Genomic DNA, 20790 nt, shown 5'->3' with positions numbered 1-20790 from the left:
CTATATGTGTTTGGCAGTGTTGGGAGAGTAGGGAATAGAGGTTGGAGGTGGGGGACTGATGCCACAAAGATAAGGGCTCCTGAAAAAATCCATGTGTGACCTCAAATCTGAAAGTTGTATGTGTGGAAGGGGAAGAGATCAAAGCAGGGACAGAAAAGGCCAACACGGTGACCTGTGAGGCTGTACAGGAAGGCTGTGGCCCAGACACTGCCTCCTTCACCCTCTGCCTGATGGGCAGCTCTGTCCCATTTCTTTGCTATCGGTCTCCCCTGCACCTACATCCAAGACATGGAGACTTTTACGTATCAGGTTGGGAGGGCCTGCGGGGTCACCCATTCCTTCTCCTCCCTCCTTCCCCACCAGGTGACTGTTGCCTCGGTTTCCCCAGTGATTGGAGGAATGTAAATTACAGGTGTCTCGGTGTCATGGTGTAGCTTTGGGCATGGAGGGCAGAAGGGGTCATAAGGGGTCCAGGGTAAGGGGCTTGGTAACCTGGCAGTCTACCTCTTCTACCTGGCCAGGTGTGCCCAGCGTCTGAGAAGGCCAGCGGGGAGGCATGGGCTCTAGGTTAGCTGTCTTGGCACTGCATATGTGGCCAGACCACCATCCACTGATATGGATGACCCAGGGGCCTTTAAATAAAAACTCACTTACAGCTTGAGCATTCCAAGGGCCCGGTGGCAACCATTTAAAGAGTCAGAGCAGCATTCCTTTTCATTCTAGACTGACCAATTTCACTCTGGGTATCTTTCCTATTTAACCTCAGTAGTATTAAGTTTAATCAACTGGCATAAGCAGTTCCCCTATTAATAGATTCACTGGAAATCCCCTGATGTGTCATTTTATTTGTGACCTTGTTTAAAATTAGCCCATATCAACATCCACTAGCCAGGCACTCGGGGTCAAACTGCCTGCCCGGCTCTTTGCACCAGTACCGTGAGATGTTAGAAGCAAGGCTAAGGGCAGGTCTCGGGATCCCCGACACACGCACAGCCACATCCCCATTCCCTTTGGACCTTTTCCTTTTGAGCTGTTGTTCCCTCTCATTTTGTACCCTCCCCCTTGCTCCTCTCAGTCACAGTGCTAATGCTCTGGGGACCAGATTCCTTAGCTGTGCACAAGCCAGAGACAACTCTGTGGAGAGAAAGGCTGAGTGGAGTCAGGGTATCCCTGGCTCGTTCCAGAGCAGAAATTTTCATCCTCAGGGCCATTGACATTTGGGCCCAAGAACTGAAGATCTCAGCGGAGTGGGTGCGGAGATGACTGTCTCATGGATTGTAGCATGCTGGCAGCATCCCTGACTTCCACCCACTAGATACTACAGCATCCCCCATACCCTCAACTATGAAAACCAAAAATGTGTCCAGGCGTTCTCTAATGTCCCCTGGTTGGCAAAATGGCCTCCGATTGAGAACCATTGTTCTAGAAACCACAGTAGCAGGAAGTATTTCAGGCGCCTCGGGAACTTTCCCCAGACTCTCTTTCAGTCGGGAGTTTTGGAGGCTGTGGGGCACATAGGGCACGTCCCAGCTCCCTCCACATTCCTGGGCCTGGTGTGTTCCTCCTTCATTTCTGTGGCTGTTCTCCCAGCCAGAACCCCATCACTCCTCACATTGGTCTGTGCTTTGCCGAGTCCCTGTCGGCTGCTCTGCAGGCCTCTGGCCTTGCCTGGCAGGTTGACTGGGGGCAGGGCTGGTGGAAAAATCCCGAGCTGGTGTCTCAAGCTCCACCTCTCACTGGCGATGTGACTTAGATCACCTTGTGGGAAATGTCAGCCCTGGACCTTGGCAAGCTCGTCATGTCATCCACTGGTATTCCTGCCAGAGATGCCTCAATGCCTGCATCCTGCCTGTGGGATTCCTGAGCTAGAGAGAGACCCTGACAACAGTAGCAGATGAGAGACAAAGACTTCTGTGTCCTTATGATGCATTAATTATGCCCCTGAGAGGTTTTGTGCTAAACATCAAGTCATCAAAGCCATGCTTCGGAGGAAGAAAAGGGTTAAGTGTTTGAGAGTTTCGTACGTGCAATAATAAGGTTTTCTGTAAGAATTAATAAAGGCTTTTTAATGGCCACCGGGTGTAATTTGGTAACATATATAGGCTGCTGTCATCATGATCCATTGTTACAATCAATAAAGTACAAAATTGAGATACGGTGTGGGGAACAGGGAGCAGAAAATCCAAACTCAGTGCAGCTCCATTCACAGCCGCCGCCCTCAGAAGGAGACACCATCTTGGTGGCTCCTAAGCCCCGCACAGAGTTGTGCCCACTTGGGGGACTAGTGGTGGCTCCTTCTGTGTCCCTGGCTGGCTTCCCTTGGGAATCCCACATGGCCAACATCCACGTGATGGTGGACGTGCTCATTGTTTAACCATTCCCGTTATATCCAATTTACAGTAAGAGTTATGTTGTGAGGAAAATGCCAGAAAACACTTTACCTGGGTCAGTGCCTAATGGGTCCCAGTGCAGAGTTCTGACAAAGCACATGTGGATTATATAGCTTGGATGTGAGGCCTAAATGGAACCTTCTGTCTCTGTGAGCCCTAAGCAGTGACCAGCACTTTCAAGACCTTGTAAGAAAAAAAGAGGTGGAGGACCCCTTGCTGTGGAAGAAAGAGCCAGAGGATGGAAGCTTTCAAAGTGGTACCTCTGCTCGCCAGTAAATGTGGTCCAGGCAGCATAAGGGATTCTAACCAATTAGATAGATGACCCTCCTGTGGATAAAGGGAGGACGCTAACCTCCCAGGATTAGGGTGTGGATTAAATACATTTATACGATTGCAGTGTTCTTACCATCCAACACACTGGATCTCAAGCCTCGAGCAGTTCGAGAATCCAAAGATGCCTCTGGTTCCTCCACATTGTCCTGCCCTAAACGTGGCGGAACCCGCCTGCGCTCCCAGCACTTCCTACGGCACCTTTGGTCTCCTGCATAATCGTCTGTGAGCCTTGGAAATAGCTGTGGTTTTTAATACAGTGATATTTCCTCTTCAGGGACTCTAGCCCCTGGTCTGGTTTCAACAACTGCTAGCACGGTCCCAAAACGTGGTTCTTGTTTCTTCCTTGTCTAATGGAGAGAGTGTTTGCATTTGCACAGGGCTTTTAATGGGCTGTACGCTGTTGGCTCTGAGAGGGATTCTTGGTTCACAGCCAGGGAGAGTTTAAATGTTTGGGGAAGCCTATGAATGCTGCAGAGGAGGCCCTTTCGGGGCTGGCCACATGACCCACGTCTGCATGGACAGGGGCGTCCCGGTTCCCCTGGCAGACAGGTTCCTCTGACCTTCAGGGGATGTGTGCTGCTCTGTTCCTCGCCTGAGCAAGGATGCTGCATCAGGCAAAGTTTTCTATGACTGTCTGGGGCAGAAGTTTCTGATCAAGCCAGAGTCTGTTAAGAATCCACCCCCCCGCCACCCCCCGCCTTTTTATCATTCCAAAAACAGTGGTAGGCGCTTCTAATTTGGCTGTTGCTGGTGGGTCTAGACCATAGCATTCTCAGAATGGAAATAAGTTCCAGAGATTGTCTCTTCCGGGCAAGACCACACCTACACCATCCCAGAAAGACAAGCCTGTTTTATTTTGACCCATTCTGGGAAGGAGGCTTTGCAACCATCCTTGCAACAGAGTCTCTTTCAAATAATGTCTTTGCTTTTGCTTTCTCACCTAAACCACTTTAGCTGAGGTCTGTTGACCTTTCTCTCTCTAGCACCATCTTTCCTTACCTTGAACATCATTGTTTAGGATTGTTATCCCTTAGCTACTTTTTTCTCTGCTAAATCATTTCAACTCCAGCACTTCTGAGTGGTGGCCAGTACAGTGTGGGGCTTCCCAAATGTCTTCCTCCAAATGTCCCACTAGAAGAGTGTGAACATTTGCACACACGCCCATGCAGGCACATAATCAAGCAGAATACAATCTTTGGAGTGGCCTAGAGTGGCCTACTGAGAGCTCAACATTTCCTTGAAGTCTACTATTTTCTTTAAATATTCTTGGAAATGTAACATTCTGTCCCCAAGTACAACTGATCGTTTTAATTTTAAAACAATGTTCTAAATTACTTAACATCAGGGAAAAATTCACATACACATACGTCCTGAGGAAATTAGTTATTGGGGAAGGTCCCACATCTTTTCTTTTTTTCCCTGGGATGTCTGGTGCGCTGCTAATAGCCCCGGTTAGAGAAGGTGGAGGAGTGTGCGTCTTGGCTCCTGGAGCAGGTAGGTTGAAGTTTCCATTCTGACTGTATCACTTTCCAGCAGCTTAAACCTAAGCAGAATACATTAGCTTCTCAGTTATAATAGAGGGATGATGTTTCCTACTGAATAGAGCATATTCATTCAACAACCACTCAGCATCTACTATGTGGCAGGCTCTGCTCCTAGGGCCTGGGAATAGAGGTGAAAACACAAGATCCTCATGTATAAGGAGGCATTTCTAGTCTAGATGGGAGCAATAGAAAATAAACAAGCAAGCATGTAAGAGTATTTCAGACTGTAATAACTGCTATGAGGGAAACGAAACAGCACAATGGAATAGTGACTCTGTGTGTGACTATGTCTGTGTATGTTTGTGTCTGTGTGTGTGTACAAGTGTGTACCTGTGTGCCCATGTACACTTGCTAATTTAGATGATGTGGCCAGGGAAGCCTCATTGAGGAGATGACATTTGAATTAAGGTGTGATTGGCAATGGGACTTCATGGATGGCTCCGTGGTAAAGAGTCTGCCTGCCAGTGCAGGAGAGTGGGTTCCATCTCTTGGTCTGGAAGATTCCCTGGAGAAGGAAATGGCAATCCACTCCAGTATTCCTGCCTGGGAAATCCCATGGATGGAGGAGTCTGGCAGGCTGCAGTTTATGGGTTCAAAGAAGAGTTGAACACGACTTAGTGACCAAACAATAACAACTGATGAGTGTGGGGAAGCTAGCTTTAAAATCCAGTCGAGTAAGTTAGTACTGTGCCTGTCTGGCACGTGGTTGGGGTGTAGTAGACATTACCTGCCTCTCTTTTTAGAAGAATCAAAGAAATGCTGTTTAAACACAAGGAGATAGATTTTTATAGGTCATTGGATGTGATGAGAAGACTCTCAAAGGTGACCAAGGAATTCACCTGGACCATGGAAATGGTAGGGTCAGAAGATTTGTTTGCTTCCCAGACGATTGCACCTCTTCCGGTAATGGCTGCTCATGGGTGTTCCTGGCTTAGCAGCAGTTTTCCAGTTTCATTTGCAACTGGGCCCCTGATAATTAGCATCCTTTCCTTTGTTGGGAGGCCCCAGTATTCTACTCACCTGCTCCCATGGTACATGTAAATAATAACTTTACCTCCTTAATCAAACAATATCAGATTTGAGTTGTAACCTGTTGAATATATGGAGAGAACTGATATAAATATTATCTCCTTAAAGAGGCATCAAATTGTGCAAGGTAGAACACTTCCTAAAATAGGCCTTTTCCTTTTCTGAAGTATTTTCCTTTGACCTAGATAAATAATAATAAAATAACCTTCAACTAACCATCATATAGCGTTTTATGGGACTTCCCTGGTGGCTAGTGGTTAAGAACCCATGTGCCAATACAGGAGACATGGGTTCAATCTCTGGGTCAGGAAGATCCCCTGGAGAAGGAAATGGCAACTCACTCCAGTATTCTTTCCTGAGAAATCTGATGGACAGAGGAACCTGGCGGACTACAATCCATGAGGTTGCAAAAGAGTCGGACACTGACTTATCAGTTAAACAACAAAAGGGCTTTATAGCTTCTGAAGCTCTTTGATGCCCACTATTTGGGCCTCAGAGCATTCTCGAGAATTAAACACCAGGGGCAGAGAGAGAAGAGTCTGAACTTTGGAATCAGCCCAGCCTGGAGTCAAATCCTGGCTTTCAGCCTCATCATTTTTCTTTAAAATTAAAACAGTGTTTTATAAGCCAATGACCCATAGATCCCTGGAGTCTTTTGTGTATGCTTGGTGATCTGCATCTTAAATTAGATTTTTTTAGTTGAGAATTTTCATTTTGATGATAACCTAAAAATATTAATATAAGTCTATTCTGGGTAATCTGAATGATAGTTTATAGCTTCCTTTTAGTAAGGAAAGGTTTAAAATTTTTTCAGTCCATAGAAGGGTGGAGATATATGTGGTACCATCTGGGTATCAATCTCCAAACACCCCATCTTGTAGAAATACAGAGCCAGGTCCACCTTCAGCTGTATGCACAGGTTCTGTCTTTCGTGACCCAGCTCACACTCATTCCTAATAAGTACAGTGGTAACTAATACTGAATATTTTTAATTAAGCAGGATTTAAACTGTTCTTCAGCTTTATACATAGACCTTTCTCTGTAATGCATTGGTGGTTTAAAATAAGTTCATTTTTCAACAGGAAAAAAAATAACTCAAATGATAGTTCATCATGCTCAAATTTGGAAGAATGTAGTCAATAAGCAAAATTTCAAAAGCTTAGATATATCTTGGTCACACTCTGCAATGTCTAGTTTCATTAACCATCCATCACATTAAATTAATATTGTTAATTTGATTTTTTATTGTTGTTCTCAGTTTTATACTTATTCCATTGATAAATGAGCACAAGAAATTTATATTTGGTTTTGTTTCACAACTTGGGGTATGAGACACATCAAGAAGTTATAATGGAATACAGTAAAGTGTGCTCAAAATTCTCTGAGTGCCTAAAGAACAGAGCAGCCATCCTTGCCTAGAGAGTTGGGGTTGTCTGCAAAGAGGGTGTGACATCCAGGAGATCTAGAAGAATGAGCAGGAACTTACCAGGTGAAGGTGGGAGCAAGGGCTTTTGAGCCCAGGAGTATGGGCTATACTCTTCCCAACCCCATGGACTGCAGGCCACCAGGCTCCTCTGTCCATGGATTTTCCAGGCAAGAGTACTGGAGTGGGGTGCCATCGCCTTCTCCGACATTAGGCACAGACTTGGGGCAGCTGAGTGAGAAGTTAAGAATAGGGAAGTGCTAGCAGGGGAGGCTGCAGGCCCAGGAAGAAGCCAAAGAGTGAGGGGGGCTTATGAGCCAGGCTGGGGGACTAGTTCTGGAGGCAGAGGGGAGCTCTGCTGCTGCTGCTAAGTCGCTTCAGTCGTGTCCGACTCTGTGCGACCCCAGAGACGGCAGCCCACCAGGCTCCTCTGTCCCCGGGATTCTCCAGGCAAGAACACTGGAGTGGGTTGTCATTTCCTTCTCCAATGCATGAAAGTGAAAAGTGAAAGGGAAGTTGCTCAGTCGTGCCTGACTCTTAGCGACCCCAGGGACTGGAGCCTACCAGGCTTCTCCGTCCATGGGATTCTCCAGGCAAGAATACTGGAGTGGGGTGCCATTGCCTTCCTCTTGAAGTCAGTAAACATGGGACTTGGATGTGTGATTTTTAGGACTGTAATTCTGGAAGTGGAGGGGAGGGGGGTTGAATGGATAGAGACGTAGGAGCAAATGAAAGTGAAACCTTGCCCCAGTCACAGGCCCTGGGGTGCGGGAAATGGGACAGAGTCCAGAGACATTTCTGAGGTCAAGCTGTCATATTTTATGACCAGTTGGATGAATCAGAAGGTGGAACAGGTATTCAGGTCCTTGTTAGATGACATATTGAGTGTGAGAAGCCCATGTGTAGGTAAGTAGAGTTGGTGATTTAGAATATAAATCTGGTGCTTGGGAGAGAGTTTGGGGCTACTCATTAATAAGGGAGGTATCATCATGAAAGATCATTGCTGATGCTACAGTATTTCCCTGTAAGAAGAGTTGGATAAGATTGGAAAGCCAAGAGTGGAGCCCTAACATTTGAAGGGCAAATAAAAGAGGAGAAGCCAGCAGATAAAAGACCTAGATAACAGAAGAGAAGAGAGCTGTAAGTTTAGGAGGAAATCTAGGACAGCATGGTGTCCTGTAGTCAAGGAGAGAGAAAGTTTCAAAAGGCAGGAGATAATCAGGGAATCAAATACTGAGTGCATTACTTTGAAGAGATAGGAGAGCGGGCATGCTGTTCTGGGGAGAGGAGGTGTTTGAAGTTTCACAAAGCAGGAAGTCAAGCAGTTGGTACATTCGTCATTCATTCATCCCTGTGCTCATTCATCCTTCCATCAAACATTCTCCGAGGGCTTTGCCAGGTGACAGACACTGTAAGAGGTGCTGTTAGAGAGAGTAAATGGAAGACAAAGATAAATAGGCATAATCCCTGCCTTCTGGGCTCATGGTGTTGTTGAGGAGACAGATAATTATAGTTATGTACACAGATAATTATAGTGCTAGGTGGTAAGTGCTATGGAGAGGGATATGGGTAATGACCCTGCAGCATGGGAGAGAGACCATTAGACCTGGAAGAGAGAGGTCTTTGGAGCTGAGTAGGAGTTCCCAGGCAGAGGAGGAAGGGAGAAGGGAGAGGCATTTGAGCTATGAGCTTAGCAGGGTGAAGGCAGAAGGGGAGAAGCACGTGTCCTCCTTCTCAACTTATCTATGCCATGAGCGCAGTGGGGGACTCGGGGAGAGGGCAGCAGAGGACTTGAAGCTGGAACGGAAGGGTGAGGCTGGTTTATGAGGTTTATGAAAAGCTTCAAATGCCATGGCACAAAGTAAGTTTGGATCTTATCTTCTGGAGAGTGAGAACTCAAGACACATTGGTAAGCAAGAGAGTAATCCAGTAGGGCTAGATTTGGAGAAAATAGCTTTGATGGCACGAGGAGGAGTGAGTGGGCAAGGGAAGGACTTGAAGTTGGGAATCCAGGTAGGGCCCCATCTCAACCCATCTGCAGCCTCCTTCATCCCGCAGAGTGTTCACTGAATGTCTCCTGTGTGCTCTGTTCTGCATGGGATACTGCCAATTTCCAGGGGATGCTTTCAAATTGCCTTCCTTCTAGGAGCCTGCTGATCCCAGCTGCTTCCCGGCGAGTGCTGGCTATTGACTCAGATGCAAATGGCCAAATCACCAGGCAGAAGTCTCTACTGGAAGGTTCTGAGTCAACCTCCGGTCCAGAAGCCAGCACTCTTTATTGTGTGAATTACTCACTACTTTGACTTGTCCCGGTTGGCTTGGCTTGCAGGTAGTGGATTGCTGTTGAGAGCATGAGGCCAAATGGACCAGCCACTGAACAAAAGAACACACCCAGGCCCTGCGCACAGAGAAGACATCTGCTTGTGTTTTCCGAGTAACTGTGCAGCCACACAGGGCGGCCTGGGGACCCAGGCACATGCTCTGTGTTATTTTCTAGTTACAACAAAGGATGATTTCCATGTGGCTGGTGATGAAAAAGTCAGGTCCATTTCAGAAGGGGGAGTGTTTCCGATTATGCAGATCACATTCAAATATTCACCTCATTCCATCCTTTTGGCCGGGCTGCCTTTGAATACTATGGGAAGGCATCCGGGCCTCCTTTGCACCACATTTAGGGAAGATCTTCTGTGCTGAAAGTCTGCTCTTGGCTGGCAGTGGGGACCCCAGGGCACAACCTGTGGGATTGCCTCTCTGTTGTGGTACTTGAAGCGAATCCATACGTGGCAAGGAATGTCAGCTCTCTTCCAGGAAAAATCAGAGCCTGTTAGCACTGGAAGGGACCCCAGCCCTCATCAAACCCGACCAGCTCATTTTACTGATATGGAAACTGAGGTCCAGAGCCACAGACCAACGTGCCCCAAATCAGAAAGTGAGTTACAGCAGACTTGGGACCAGAACACAGGGGCCAGTCCAGGGTTTCCCACGAGTCTTCCCTTCCCTTCTCTTTCATCTTCCTACAGTTCCAATTGCTGCTGTACTTCCTTTCTTAAAAGTACATTTCAAACGGAGGCTGCTTAGCGTGGATCCCATGTGAGGCAGGTATCCTTCTGTGGATGCTTTCCTGTCTCGTTTGATAAACTCTAGGCTGTCATCAAATTGAATGACAGAAGTGAAAAAGGTGGGACGAAAAGCAGGGAATTTGAGGGCAATAAAATAGTGTGGCTAGAGCATTTGGGGGTTAGGAATTAGCCGTGTGTAGTAGAGGCCCAAAGCCCACAGGGCAAGTCAGTTGGATGCTTTCCATCACAGAGGTCCCCAACCTCCGGGCTGGGAACCAGTACCTCCCGTCAGATCAGCATTAGATTAGAAATAAAGTGCACAATAAATATAATGTGTTTTAATCATCCCTGAACTATTCCCCCAACCCAGGTCCATGGAAAAATTGTCTTCCACAAAATTGGTTCCTGGTTTCAAAAAGGTTGGGGACCGCTGCTCTAGAGGCATCCAGGGACCAGTGATTCTCAAACCAGAGGATGCACTCAAATCTCTGGGGAAACTTGTTTAAAATGCATATTCCTGGGCCTCACCCAGGAGATTCTTATTCACTAGGTTTGGTGTGAGATCCAGGGATCTGCATGTCTCCAGCAGATGTGAAGTTGATGACGTTGTGGGTACCAGGTGGGTCACACATGGAGAAGCAACACGGGACTAGGACTTAGGAGGACAAGGGTATATCTGTGTTGTTCTCCAGTGTTTGGGTCAGACTGTGGTGCTGGAGAAGACTCCTGAAAGTCCCTTAGACAGCAGAAAGATCAAACCAGTCAATCTTAAGGAAGATCAACCCAGAATATTCACTGGAAGGACTGATGGTGAAGCTGAAGCTCCAGTATTTTGGTCATCTGTTGCAAACATAGTCCCTGATGCTGGGAAAGATTGAGGGCAGAAGGAGAAGAGGGCAACAGAGGATGAGATGGCTGGATGGCATCACTGAGGAAATGAGCATGAACTTGGGTAAACTCCAGGAGATGGTGAGGGACAGGGAGGCCTGGTGTGCTGCAGTCCATGGGGTCACAAAGTGTCAGACATGATGGGGCGACTGAATAACAACAGATACTCAAGTACCATACTTGTGGATGGATATGATGGAGTTTGATGAATTTAAGATCATTTACTGTCAGGATTCGTCAACTCAGTGAACACAGTTGTTAAGAGAGGGCCCAAGGGCCTGGCAGATAGACTTGAATTTGCAGGGCAACAAAACTCATACTTACTTAGCTTTCGGGTGGCTCCCTGTCAATGAGTTTTCCTCTGTATGGTTCATGCTTTAGCTGAGGCTTGGTATTCCTCTTTCCACACATCTCCCTCTCTCTCTCCCTTGGCTTCCTCCCCCTTTATTATGGTTTTATGCAAATGCATCCTTTTAAAATGCATTTGTAGAGCTCTCTTATGTATAAACTTTTGACGTGATGATCAAGGTTGAGCGTGTTTTACTCCAGTCTCCCATTTTTGTGAGATTCTTACATTCATTTTGCAGCTGCTGGCCTTGACATTATGCTGAAAGGTAAGAGTAGGGGCTTTTGCAGTCTGTGCTGTAGCAGAGTCAAGATAGCTGGTTAAAATATCAGGCTGAATTTGTGTCTCTGAGAAAACCATCATGGAGGTCTTTCATTTACATCTGGTTTGAGTTTGGAGCTTCTTCATCAAGGTGCCCCACCTCCCAGTACTCCTGCGCAGGTAACAAATACCCTAGCTGGGGTGCCAGCTCGACGTGCCTGCTTCTGTGTGCTATCAGAGTCCCAAGGCTTTGCTTGCTGGGATGAAACTCCAAGGTGTGTTTTTGTCGTGTTTGCTTTAGGGTGTTGATTTGGTTATGTGGCTAAAACCAAAGGCTTATTTTCCAGTCTCTTCTAGAACAAGCCTTTAGAATGTCAGACTTTGCATGGGACTCCCTTTCTATGAAGAACAGATGGTGGGTTTAATTTTGTAGAAAGAAAATTAGAAACCAGTGAAATCTTACATGATTTCACATTAGTACCGAAACCAAATACATTGAAAACATTCAGAACTGTTCCTGCTTATGGATCTACTGGTGGCAACGAGAAATTCCCAGGGCTTTCTGTGAGGAGGACTTCCACCAACACTTGGTTTATTCCATACCTCTCCCCATCCCCCAGCAGTCTGTTCTGAATCTTTCTGCATTTAATCTATTTATTTTTATTTATTGAGCAAGGAATATTATAACCATGACTGCACTTTTTTAAATTACAAGAAAACTTACCCTGGGTCCAGCTTGAGTAACAAATCGTATGTTTTCATTTTTCCATGTCCCCTTCCAGGCTTTGTTCGTATGCCTACAGAATCTTTACATTTTTATAATCACAGTATAGTTACAAGTTTGTATTTGGCATTTTCCACTTAGTATTATATTACAGGACTCTTTTCACATTGCTCTGTATTATTCATGATGATGATATTTCATTGAGTCATGAAGCCCCAGTTTATTTGACCATCCTATTTTAGTCAAATATGTTCATCCACCTTAAAAAGATGATGATGAAATAAAACACAGCCACCCCATTCAGATTGTTGCTTCTCCAACTCTTCTCTAAGCTCACTTGCTATCTGTCCCTGTGAACCTCCTATTCACTTAGTGCCTCCTATTCCATGGTGGCCTCGGTTCTCTGGTTACACTGACCGTGATCAACTGTTGTCTCCATATGAAGCCTCCAGCCCTGGACTCCTTTAATCCTGAGGCTTCTGCCAAGTCAGGACCACCTTTGGTCATCCCAGTCATTGCTTTCTCTCCAAGTCGTATGCCAAAGGCAGACCCAACTTTTTCATCTTATCTTGATTGCCACATATGATCTTATTTTCAATCATTTAGATATCATTTGGGCTTCCCTGGTGGCTCAGATGGTAAAGAATCCACCTGCAATGCAGGAGACCTGGTTTCGATCCCTGCGTTGGGAAGATCCCCTTGAGGAGGGCATGGCAACCCACTCCAATATTCTTGCCTGGAGAAACCCCATGGACAGAGGAGCCTGGCAGGCTACAGTCCATGAGGTCGCAAAGAATCGGACATGACTAAGCAACTAAACACACACAGATATCATTTAGGATTCTTAACTGCAAGCCACAGAAACTAACATAAGCATTGGAGAACTCACTGTAACCAGCCTAGGAAGCAGATAGGCACTGAGGCACTCCAGAGAGCAACAGGAATAGTCTCAGAGCATAAGCAATGGGATCAGGATGAAGGACCCAAAGCTGTCTGTGGTCTTTTGGCCACTTTACTGGAGATTTCAGATTCCAGGGATTGTTCAGTTGGCTCACACTGCTTACCTTGGCTTCAGCTGTCAGGGTCCCTGAATACATTCCTATTATACTTCATCCAGCGTGGAGGGGGATTTCCTAAAGGACCCAGAGAAGAGGTAATGACTGCCAGGCTGCCCTATGCATACATCCTACCATCAGTATCCATTTACACAAACATCCCTCCCTAACTGTAACTTCCATACAACAGATCCCAAAGTGTTGTTCATTACAGCATCCAGATCCAAACCAAAACCTTTGTGGGGTTTTAATCCCCCTACTTGGAGAAGGCAATGGCACCCCACTCCAGTACTCTTGCCTGGAGAATTCCATGGACGGAGGAGCCTGGTAGGCTACAGTCCATGAGGTCACTAAGAGTCAGACACGACTGAGCGACTTCACTTTCACTTTTCACTTTCATGCATTGGAGAAGGAAATGACAACCCACTCCAGTGTTCTTGCCTGGAGAATCCCAGGGATGGCGGAGCCTGGTGGGCTGCCATCTATGGGGTCGCACAGAGTCGGACACGACTGAAGCAACTTAGCAGCAGCAGCAGCAACAGCAATCCCCCTACTGCAACCCCTTCTTTTGCACAGGTCAAGTTAAAATAGGGATGTGACTACCTTGATTCTCCTCCTTCTCTGAATGCCTTCCATATTTTCTGCTCCCTGGCTCATGCCCAACAGTGACTATTTAGAAAAATCCTGTAATAACAAGCAGTTTTTTAAAAATTAACTAATTAATTTGATAGCCCTGGATCTTGGCTGCTGTGCGTGGGCTTTCTCTAGCTGTGGTGCACGAGATTGTTATGGTGCTAGCTTCTTTTGTTGCAGAGCACGGCCCCAAGGGCGAGCGGGCTCCGTAGTTGTGGCACACAGGCTTAGTTGCTCCTCGGCATGTAGAATCTTCCCAGACCAGGGACTGAACCTGTGTCCCCTGCATTGGCAGGCGGATTCTTAAACACGACCACCAGGGAAGTCCCAAGCACTTGTTTTTTATATGAGGAAGGGGACTATTAGAAGACTGGAGGATTTTATCCAAAGTGTACATCTCTTTGGATCCTAGCCTCACCCCAGGCAAGACATATCATAACCTCTGGGGAAAAGGCATGGCATTGTATGTGTACTTTGAAAAATCTTCTCTTTCAATTCTCTTATCTTGCCGCTACATCTACCCTCCCCCATTCTCGAAAACCTCCAGTGGAATGGAAGGAACACCAATTTGATTTGACAGCTGGATCTGCTTCTTACACATTATAAAAGTCGTGTCAAATGGTTTAAGTTCTTCCGGTGGAGGGATGAAGTGGAGCTCTCTTGTGCTCCTGCTTGGTGACTGCTAGCGTGTTTGCGGCTATTCTTCATTCTTTTATTTCATTACCCAATGACACTGTCAGATCTACATTATAGTCAATCCTTGGATATGAGGAATGTGGGTTCCAGGACCCCCAAGGATACCAAAGTCTGCGGATGCTCAAGTCTCTTATTTATATAAGATGGTATGGTATTGTGTATAACCTATGTGCCTCTTCCCAGAAACTTTAAATAATCTCTGGATTACTTATAATACCTCATACAATGTAAATGATATATAAGTAGTTGTATAATATAAATATTATGGGCTTCCCAGGTGGTGCTAGTGGTAAAGAACCCACCTGCCAATGCAGGAGAAATGAGAGATGTGGATTCAATCCTTGGGTTGGGAAGATCCCCTGGAGGAGGGCATGGCAACCCATTCCAGTATTCTTGCCTGGAGAATCCCATGGTCAGAGGAGTTTGGTGGGCTATAGTCCAGAGGAGCCTGGTGGGCTACCCACCATGGGGTCATAAAAGAGTCAGACACGACTTAGCAACCTAATAACAACAACAGTTGATGATATCTATAAATAGGTTTATTTTCCACATACTGTTCTATTTCTTGGTATTTTTTTTTTTTTACTAATTAATATATTACGGAGAGTTGTCCAGTTTAACAGATATATATATCTACCTCATTCTAACAGATGAGTTGTATTCCATTGCTTGAATGGATTAGATTTGAGAGGATTTAACCAAGCTCCTTTTCATGGATATTCAGGTTGTTTCCAGAGTTTTTGGTTTTGTTCTCACGAAAAGTATGGCAATAAAAGTTTTTCTATATACAACGTTATGCACTAATTTTGAGTGTATCTAAAGGATGAACTACTGAAAGTAGAGCTGCTGGGCTCAAGGGTTTGTGCATTTAAAATTTGGTAGGTACTGCAAAGTTCCCTATTAAGAACTGCCTCAGTTTAGACTCCCATCAACTGTGAACATTCTTGCCGTATTGATATTGTCAAACTTTATAATCTTTGCCAGTCTAATGGGGGTAAGTGGAATTCTGTTGTTTTCGTTTGCATTTATTTGATTACATGGAACATTATACAGTTTTCATATATATGCTGTATTTCTCTGCCATACTAGTCAGCTTGGGCTGCTAAAACAAAATATCATTGACAGGGTGGCTTAAACAACAGGAATTTATTTATCATGGTTCTGGAGGCTGGGGAAAGTCCACAATCAAGGCACTGGCAGATTTGATGCTCCTGTGAGCACTCTTTTCCTGGCTTGGAGACAGCTGGCTTCTCACTATATCCTTAGATGGCAGAGAGAAAGACAGAAAGTGCTGGTTTTTCTTCCTCTTCTGATAAGGATACTAATCCAGTTAATGCTAAAGGAAATCAACACCGAACATTCACTGGAAGGACTGATGCTGAAGCTGAAGCTCAAATCCTTTGGCCACCTGACATGAAGAGCAGACTCATTGGAAAAGACCCTGATGCTGGGAAAGACTGAGGACAGGAGAAGGGGGTAATAGAGAGTGAGCTTGTTGGATGGCATCACTGACTCAATGGACATGAGTTTGAGCAAACTCTGGGAGATGGTGAAGGACAGGGAAGCTTGGTGTGCTGCAAGCTTGGTATACGACCATGGGGTTGCAAAGAGTAGGACATGAACAACAACAATCCCATGAGGGGAGAGGTCCCATCACGTGACATCATCAAAACCTAATTAACTCCCAAAGGTGCCATGTCCAAATACCATCACACTGGGGTTAGGGCTTTAAGACATGAACTTACGAAATGTCTGTAAACTGCCCATTCATGCCCTTTAAACCTACTTCCGTTGGGTTTTTTTTTCTTACTGATTTGTTAAAACTCTTAATGAGTGAGAGAAATCAGTGGTTTGGGGTCATTTGAGAAGCACCTCATGTTTTCTTCTTCAGTCTTGCTATGTCGTGTGTATCTTGGGGAAGGGACAATGGGCTAGCAGTTGACAGAGCTTTGAGCTTCTATTGTTTTATCTCTCATTATGATTTATTCTTTGGTTTAGCTGTTTGTCACTGACTAACCAAGGTCCTGTGGGTTAGTCCTAATTTTAGGAATAGTGTGTCTGAGAACACTTGGAATTTTTCCCATCCTGCCTCACAGAAAACTCCTTGATCATCAGAAAAGAAGGAGAGAGGAGGGTCGTCAGGAGGACTGGGAAGGAGCATAGGGCAGATGGGAGGCTGATGGAACTAGGACGCTGATATCCAAAGCTCTCCTCCCTTTATTTTTTTCTTTGATATTTCTTTCTTTCTCTGCATTTCCCCTCCTTCTTTCCTTTCTGTTTCTTTGTTTCCCCCTTTGTTTCTGGCTGTGTACTATAAAAATACAATTCTGGAGCTTGTGGTCAGATTCTCACCATGGGGACTGAGATGGAATTTCAAGTCACTCACCATAATTCAACTTTATAAATTAGAGAATTCTTATGAATAGAAGAGGATGGAATGTGGTTTCATGTTTTCTTTCCCCAGGGACCCTGCCCAGTTGGGCAATAGGAAACTAAGTTAAGGGTGGGATTAGTTCTAGGAAGTGGATTTTTAGCTGCACGTCTAAGCTAGACATTATAGACAATGCCTTAGTTATCTGTGTTCATGATAAATCAGGAAGTGATGGGTAACTGAAGTCCCCAAATGTGCCAGAAATATACTTCCTCTGTTTGATTATCCCTATTATCTTTCTACTAGGACAATCAAAGTGGATTTATTTCTATTCATTTTACTCTTCTGTTTTCCACTAAAAGCACAGACAGGAAGGCAACATGCTGCATGAAAAAAAAAAAGTGCTAGAGTAGGAGTCATGTGTGTGCCTCAGTTGCTCAGTCATGTCTAACTCTTTGTGACCCCATGGACTGTAGCCCGCCAGGCTCCTCTATTTGTGGGAATTTCCAGGCAAGAATACTGGAGTGTGTTGCCATGCCCTCCTCCAAGGTATCTTTCCAACCCAACCTGAGTCTTCTGCATCAACAGATGGATTCTTTACCACTGAGCCACCAGGGAAGCCCAGAGTAGGGGTCAGGAGACCTCAATTTTAGTCCTGTCTGTGCCCCTCACTAGCCAGAGACTATGGGCGAATCATACAGCTTCTCTGAGCCTCAGTTTCTTCCTGTAAAAGAGACAAAATAATCAATCTCCCAGAGTGGCTCAGGGGCCCTGTAAAGTGTGACCTGGGGTTAGTGGTGCCAATACCATATAACCTGTCCCCATGCTTGTGAGCTGTCTGCACAGTGCTCAGCATAGAGAAGGAGCCCCACAAATGTCTGTATGCTTTCTTCCTTGTCCTGGAAGGACCAGCAGACTGTGTTAATTTCCTATGGCCATTGTAATAAATAACCAGAAATTTAATGGCTTAAAGCAACAGAAATTTATTCCTTCACAATTCTGGAGGCCAGACATTAAAATCAAGGTATTTTCAGGACTGTGCTTCTTCTAGTAGCTAGGGGTGAATTCTCCTTACTTCTTTCAGCTCCTGGCCTATGGCTGCTCAACACAGTCTCTGCTTCTATGGTCACGTGGCCTTCTCCTCTGTCTTCTAAGGACACTTGTTATTGGATTTAGGGCCCCCTCCACCCCCCAGAAGAGGATGATCTCATCTCAAGATCCTTAATTACATCTACATTGACCCCTTTTCCAAATAAGGTCACATTTACAAGTTCTCAGGGTTAGGGCATGCACCTATCTTTTGGGGAAAGCCACCATTCAAACCGCCCCACATACTCTAGGGATTACTTTATATATCAAGACTGCAACCTGATTCGACACTTGTTTTTTATAATCACCCAGTGAATCCATCATCAGTTTATTAATAAATCAGGATATGTCAGGGAGGAGAAGAAAGAACAAAAGCTTGTTTTCCGTTTACTGTGTTTTGTATTTACAAATAAGAGAAAAGCCTTCTCTCCTGGGTCAGTTTAGGACTGATGCGTTGACCGTATTTGTCACTCGTGTGGCCATCCCCGTCTTCTGTTCACATCTGGTGATTAGGAAACTGCAGCCCTTCAGTCACAGAACCTTCTGTCCTGACCTTGCTCTAATCATGTCTCCTGCTGGCTCCATCCCCATGACCTCTGACCTCTCACTGCAGCTCTCTGAACATGGTGCCCGTAGACTGGCAGGTTGACATCCAGCTCTGGGCTTAAACCTCTGATTAGATGGTTCTTTGCTGAGCTGCTCAGCCCTCTCACTCATCCTGCCTTAGTCACTCTCTGAACCTTCAGGGACCCAGTTTAAACTCTCAAGGTCATCCAGAGACCCCTCTGTGCCCTGGAATGTAGTTGAGTGACAATGACAGTGCTCGGCCACTCAGCTGTGTCCGACTCTTTGTGACCCCATGGACCGTAGCCCGCCAGGCTCCTCGGTCCATGGGATTTCCCAGGGATACTGGAGTGAGTTGCTATTTCCTCCTCCAGGGTAGTTTCCCATGGAGGGAAGATCAAACTCCGGTCTCCCGCCCATTGCGGGTGGATTCCTTACCACTGCACCACCTAGGAAGGCTGTAGTTGAAGGAAGGAGGCCTCAGCTGAACAAGCCCCATGGTTTCAGGGTAACTGAGTGCCAGGACTCTACCCCGCAGCTGAGATCTGGAGGGCTTTTAATGACCACAGTGTGCTGCAGCAGTGGCTTACACTCACTCCCTGAGCACTCGCCTTAAGCACTTGGGTGGGTTTCCTCAAAGAGTCCTCACACCACCCTCTGAGGTAGTCTTGGCTCCGTGTCTCCAGGTGCTGTGAAGGAGTTCAACCTTACTGGGTTTGTTCCACACAAAGGGGAAGACAGTCCCTGTACCTTCTCACCTCTCAGAGGTATCCTGGGGATAGAGGAGTATAACTGTGAAAGGTCTTCAAACTCTTGGAGTTTTGGGTAAACAATGCTACCTAAAACCAATATCTAAAAAAAAAAAAGCTGAGGTAATCTGGAGGCATTTATGCATGTCATATAGAAGCCTGAGGTTCACTGAAAAACCCTCCTTTCAAGGAAAGTCAAAATGTTGCTCAGGGCTTCTGTGGTGGCTCAGTGGTAAAGAATCTGCCTGCAATGCAGAAGACCCCGGTTCAATTCCTGGGTCAGGAAGATCTGCTGGAGAAGGGATAGGCTACCCACTTCAGTATTCTTGGGCTTCCCTTGTGGCTCAGCTGGTAAAGAATCCACCTGCAATGCGGGAGACCTGGGTTCGATCCCTGGGTTGGGTAGATCCCCTAGAGAATGGAACAGCTTCCCACTCCAGTATTCTGGCCTGGAGAATTCCATGGACTGTACAGTCAGTCCATGGGGTTGCAAAGAGTTGGACACGACTGAGTGACTTTCACATAGTGTTACTTGGTGTCCCAAGGGTACGAAGGACATTCCAGGGGAATGATCCAGAAGCTCAAGAGCAGTTTGCTGGAGAGAGAGCAGGCAGTGCTGGAACTGCCTATATTGGGGGCTGAGGAGACTCGAGTCCAACCTCTGCTGCAACCACATGACCAAGGCAGGCCACGGGCTCTGATCCTTGGGTGGGAAACTTCATCTCTGAAAGGCGAGAATGTTTGTAACCAGGGCTGCCGAGAGGACTAGAAATTACATGTGCTATCTGGCACCAAGTGGATACCAGAATAATTACAGCTATTTTACCGTGATTCCTCCTCTGAGGACTTCTCAACCCATACCCTACCCAGCCAGGCAGCCGGTTCCCCGGGAGACTCCTCTAGTCTTGTCTTAAGCTGCATAAAGCTCTTTGCTGCTAGGTCCAGTCCATTTGTGCAACCTGGGGTGCTTCTCTCCTTGTTCTCAGGTCCTAGCTCAACACTGGTATACATCTGGTACTCAGAGCCTGTCTGCATCATGAACAGAAGGGTACCCATGCTCAGCACTCTGCTTGGCATGATAGCTCTCTGTGAAAGGGCCAGTTAAATGCATGGGAATGTTGAATCACCTTCAGGATAGAACTTTAACTTTCTGACATTTTTAATCTCTCCTGATTCACCACAGAAGCAGAAAAGATGATCATTATGGTTTTACCAAGCATGTATTTAGTGCCTGCTCTCTGCTGTGTGTGTAGATATCCTAACTTAAATCTTCTTAGAGCCTTGTGAGGTAGGTAGGTACCATCCCGCTTTAGGACACAGAGAGCTTCAGAAACTTTCTGGTCACACTGGTAGAAGTGGCAGGGGTGTGATAGGGGCATCTGCTTCTGGAGCAGGGCCTCTAAACCCTGATACTGCGTTGCCTTTACTGCATGGAGACACTGGGCTGTGGCCTCCTCACCGACTTGAGGGAAGCCCTGTCCTTCTAGCCTGGACCCCAAGGACCTGTGGGGTAAGCCTCAGTTAAGATGTGAGAGCAGTGCATTGCGCTCTCCAAGGCCATGGTCCCCAAAGCCAGGGTCACATAGGTGAGCCCTATGTACTTGTGCCTTTGTGTGTCCCTTCCTTTATTTAAAAA

General features: G+C 46.1%; 1 protein-coding gene across 1 annotated transcript in view; it reads left to right on the top strand.

Annotated features, from left to right (window-relative positions):
• THSD4 (thrombospondin, type I, domain containing 4) overlaps positions 1–20790 on the top strand; it is a 673841-nt gene that overhangs the window by 80853 nt on the left and 572198 nt on the right. The gene's annotated exons all lie outside the window — the stretch shown is intronic.

Source organism: Bison bison, unplaced genomic scaffold (genome assembly GCF_000754665.1).
Source record: "Bison bison bison isolate TAMUID 2011002044 unplaced genomic scaffold, Bison_UMD1.0 scf7180017864034, whole genome shotgun sequence".
Taxonomy (NCBI): Eukaryota; Metazoa; Chordata; class Mammalia; order Artiodactyla; family Bovidae; genus Bison; species Bison bison.
The sequence above is the reverse complement of the archived record's forward strand: the minus strand, read 5'-3'. Positions and strand labels throughout refer to the sequence as shown.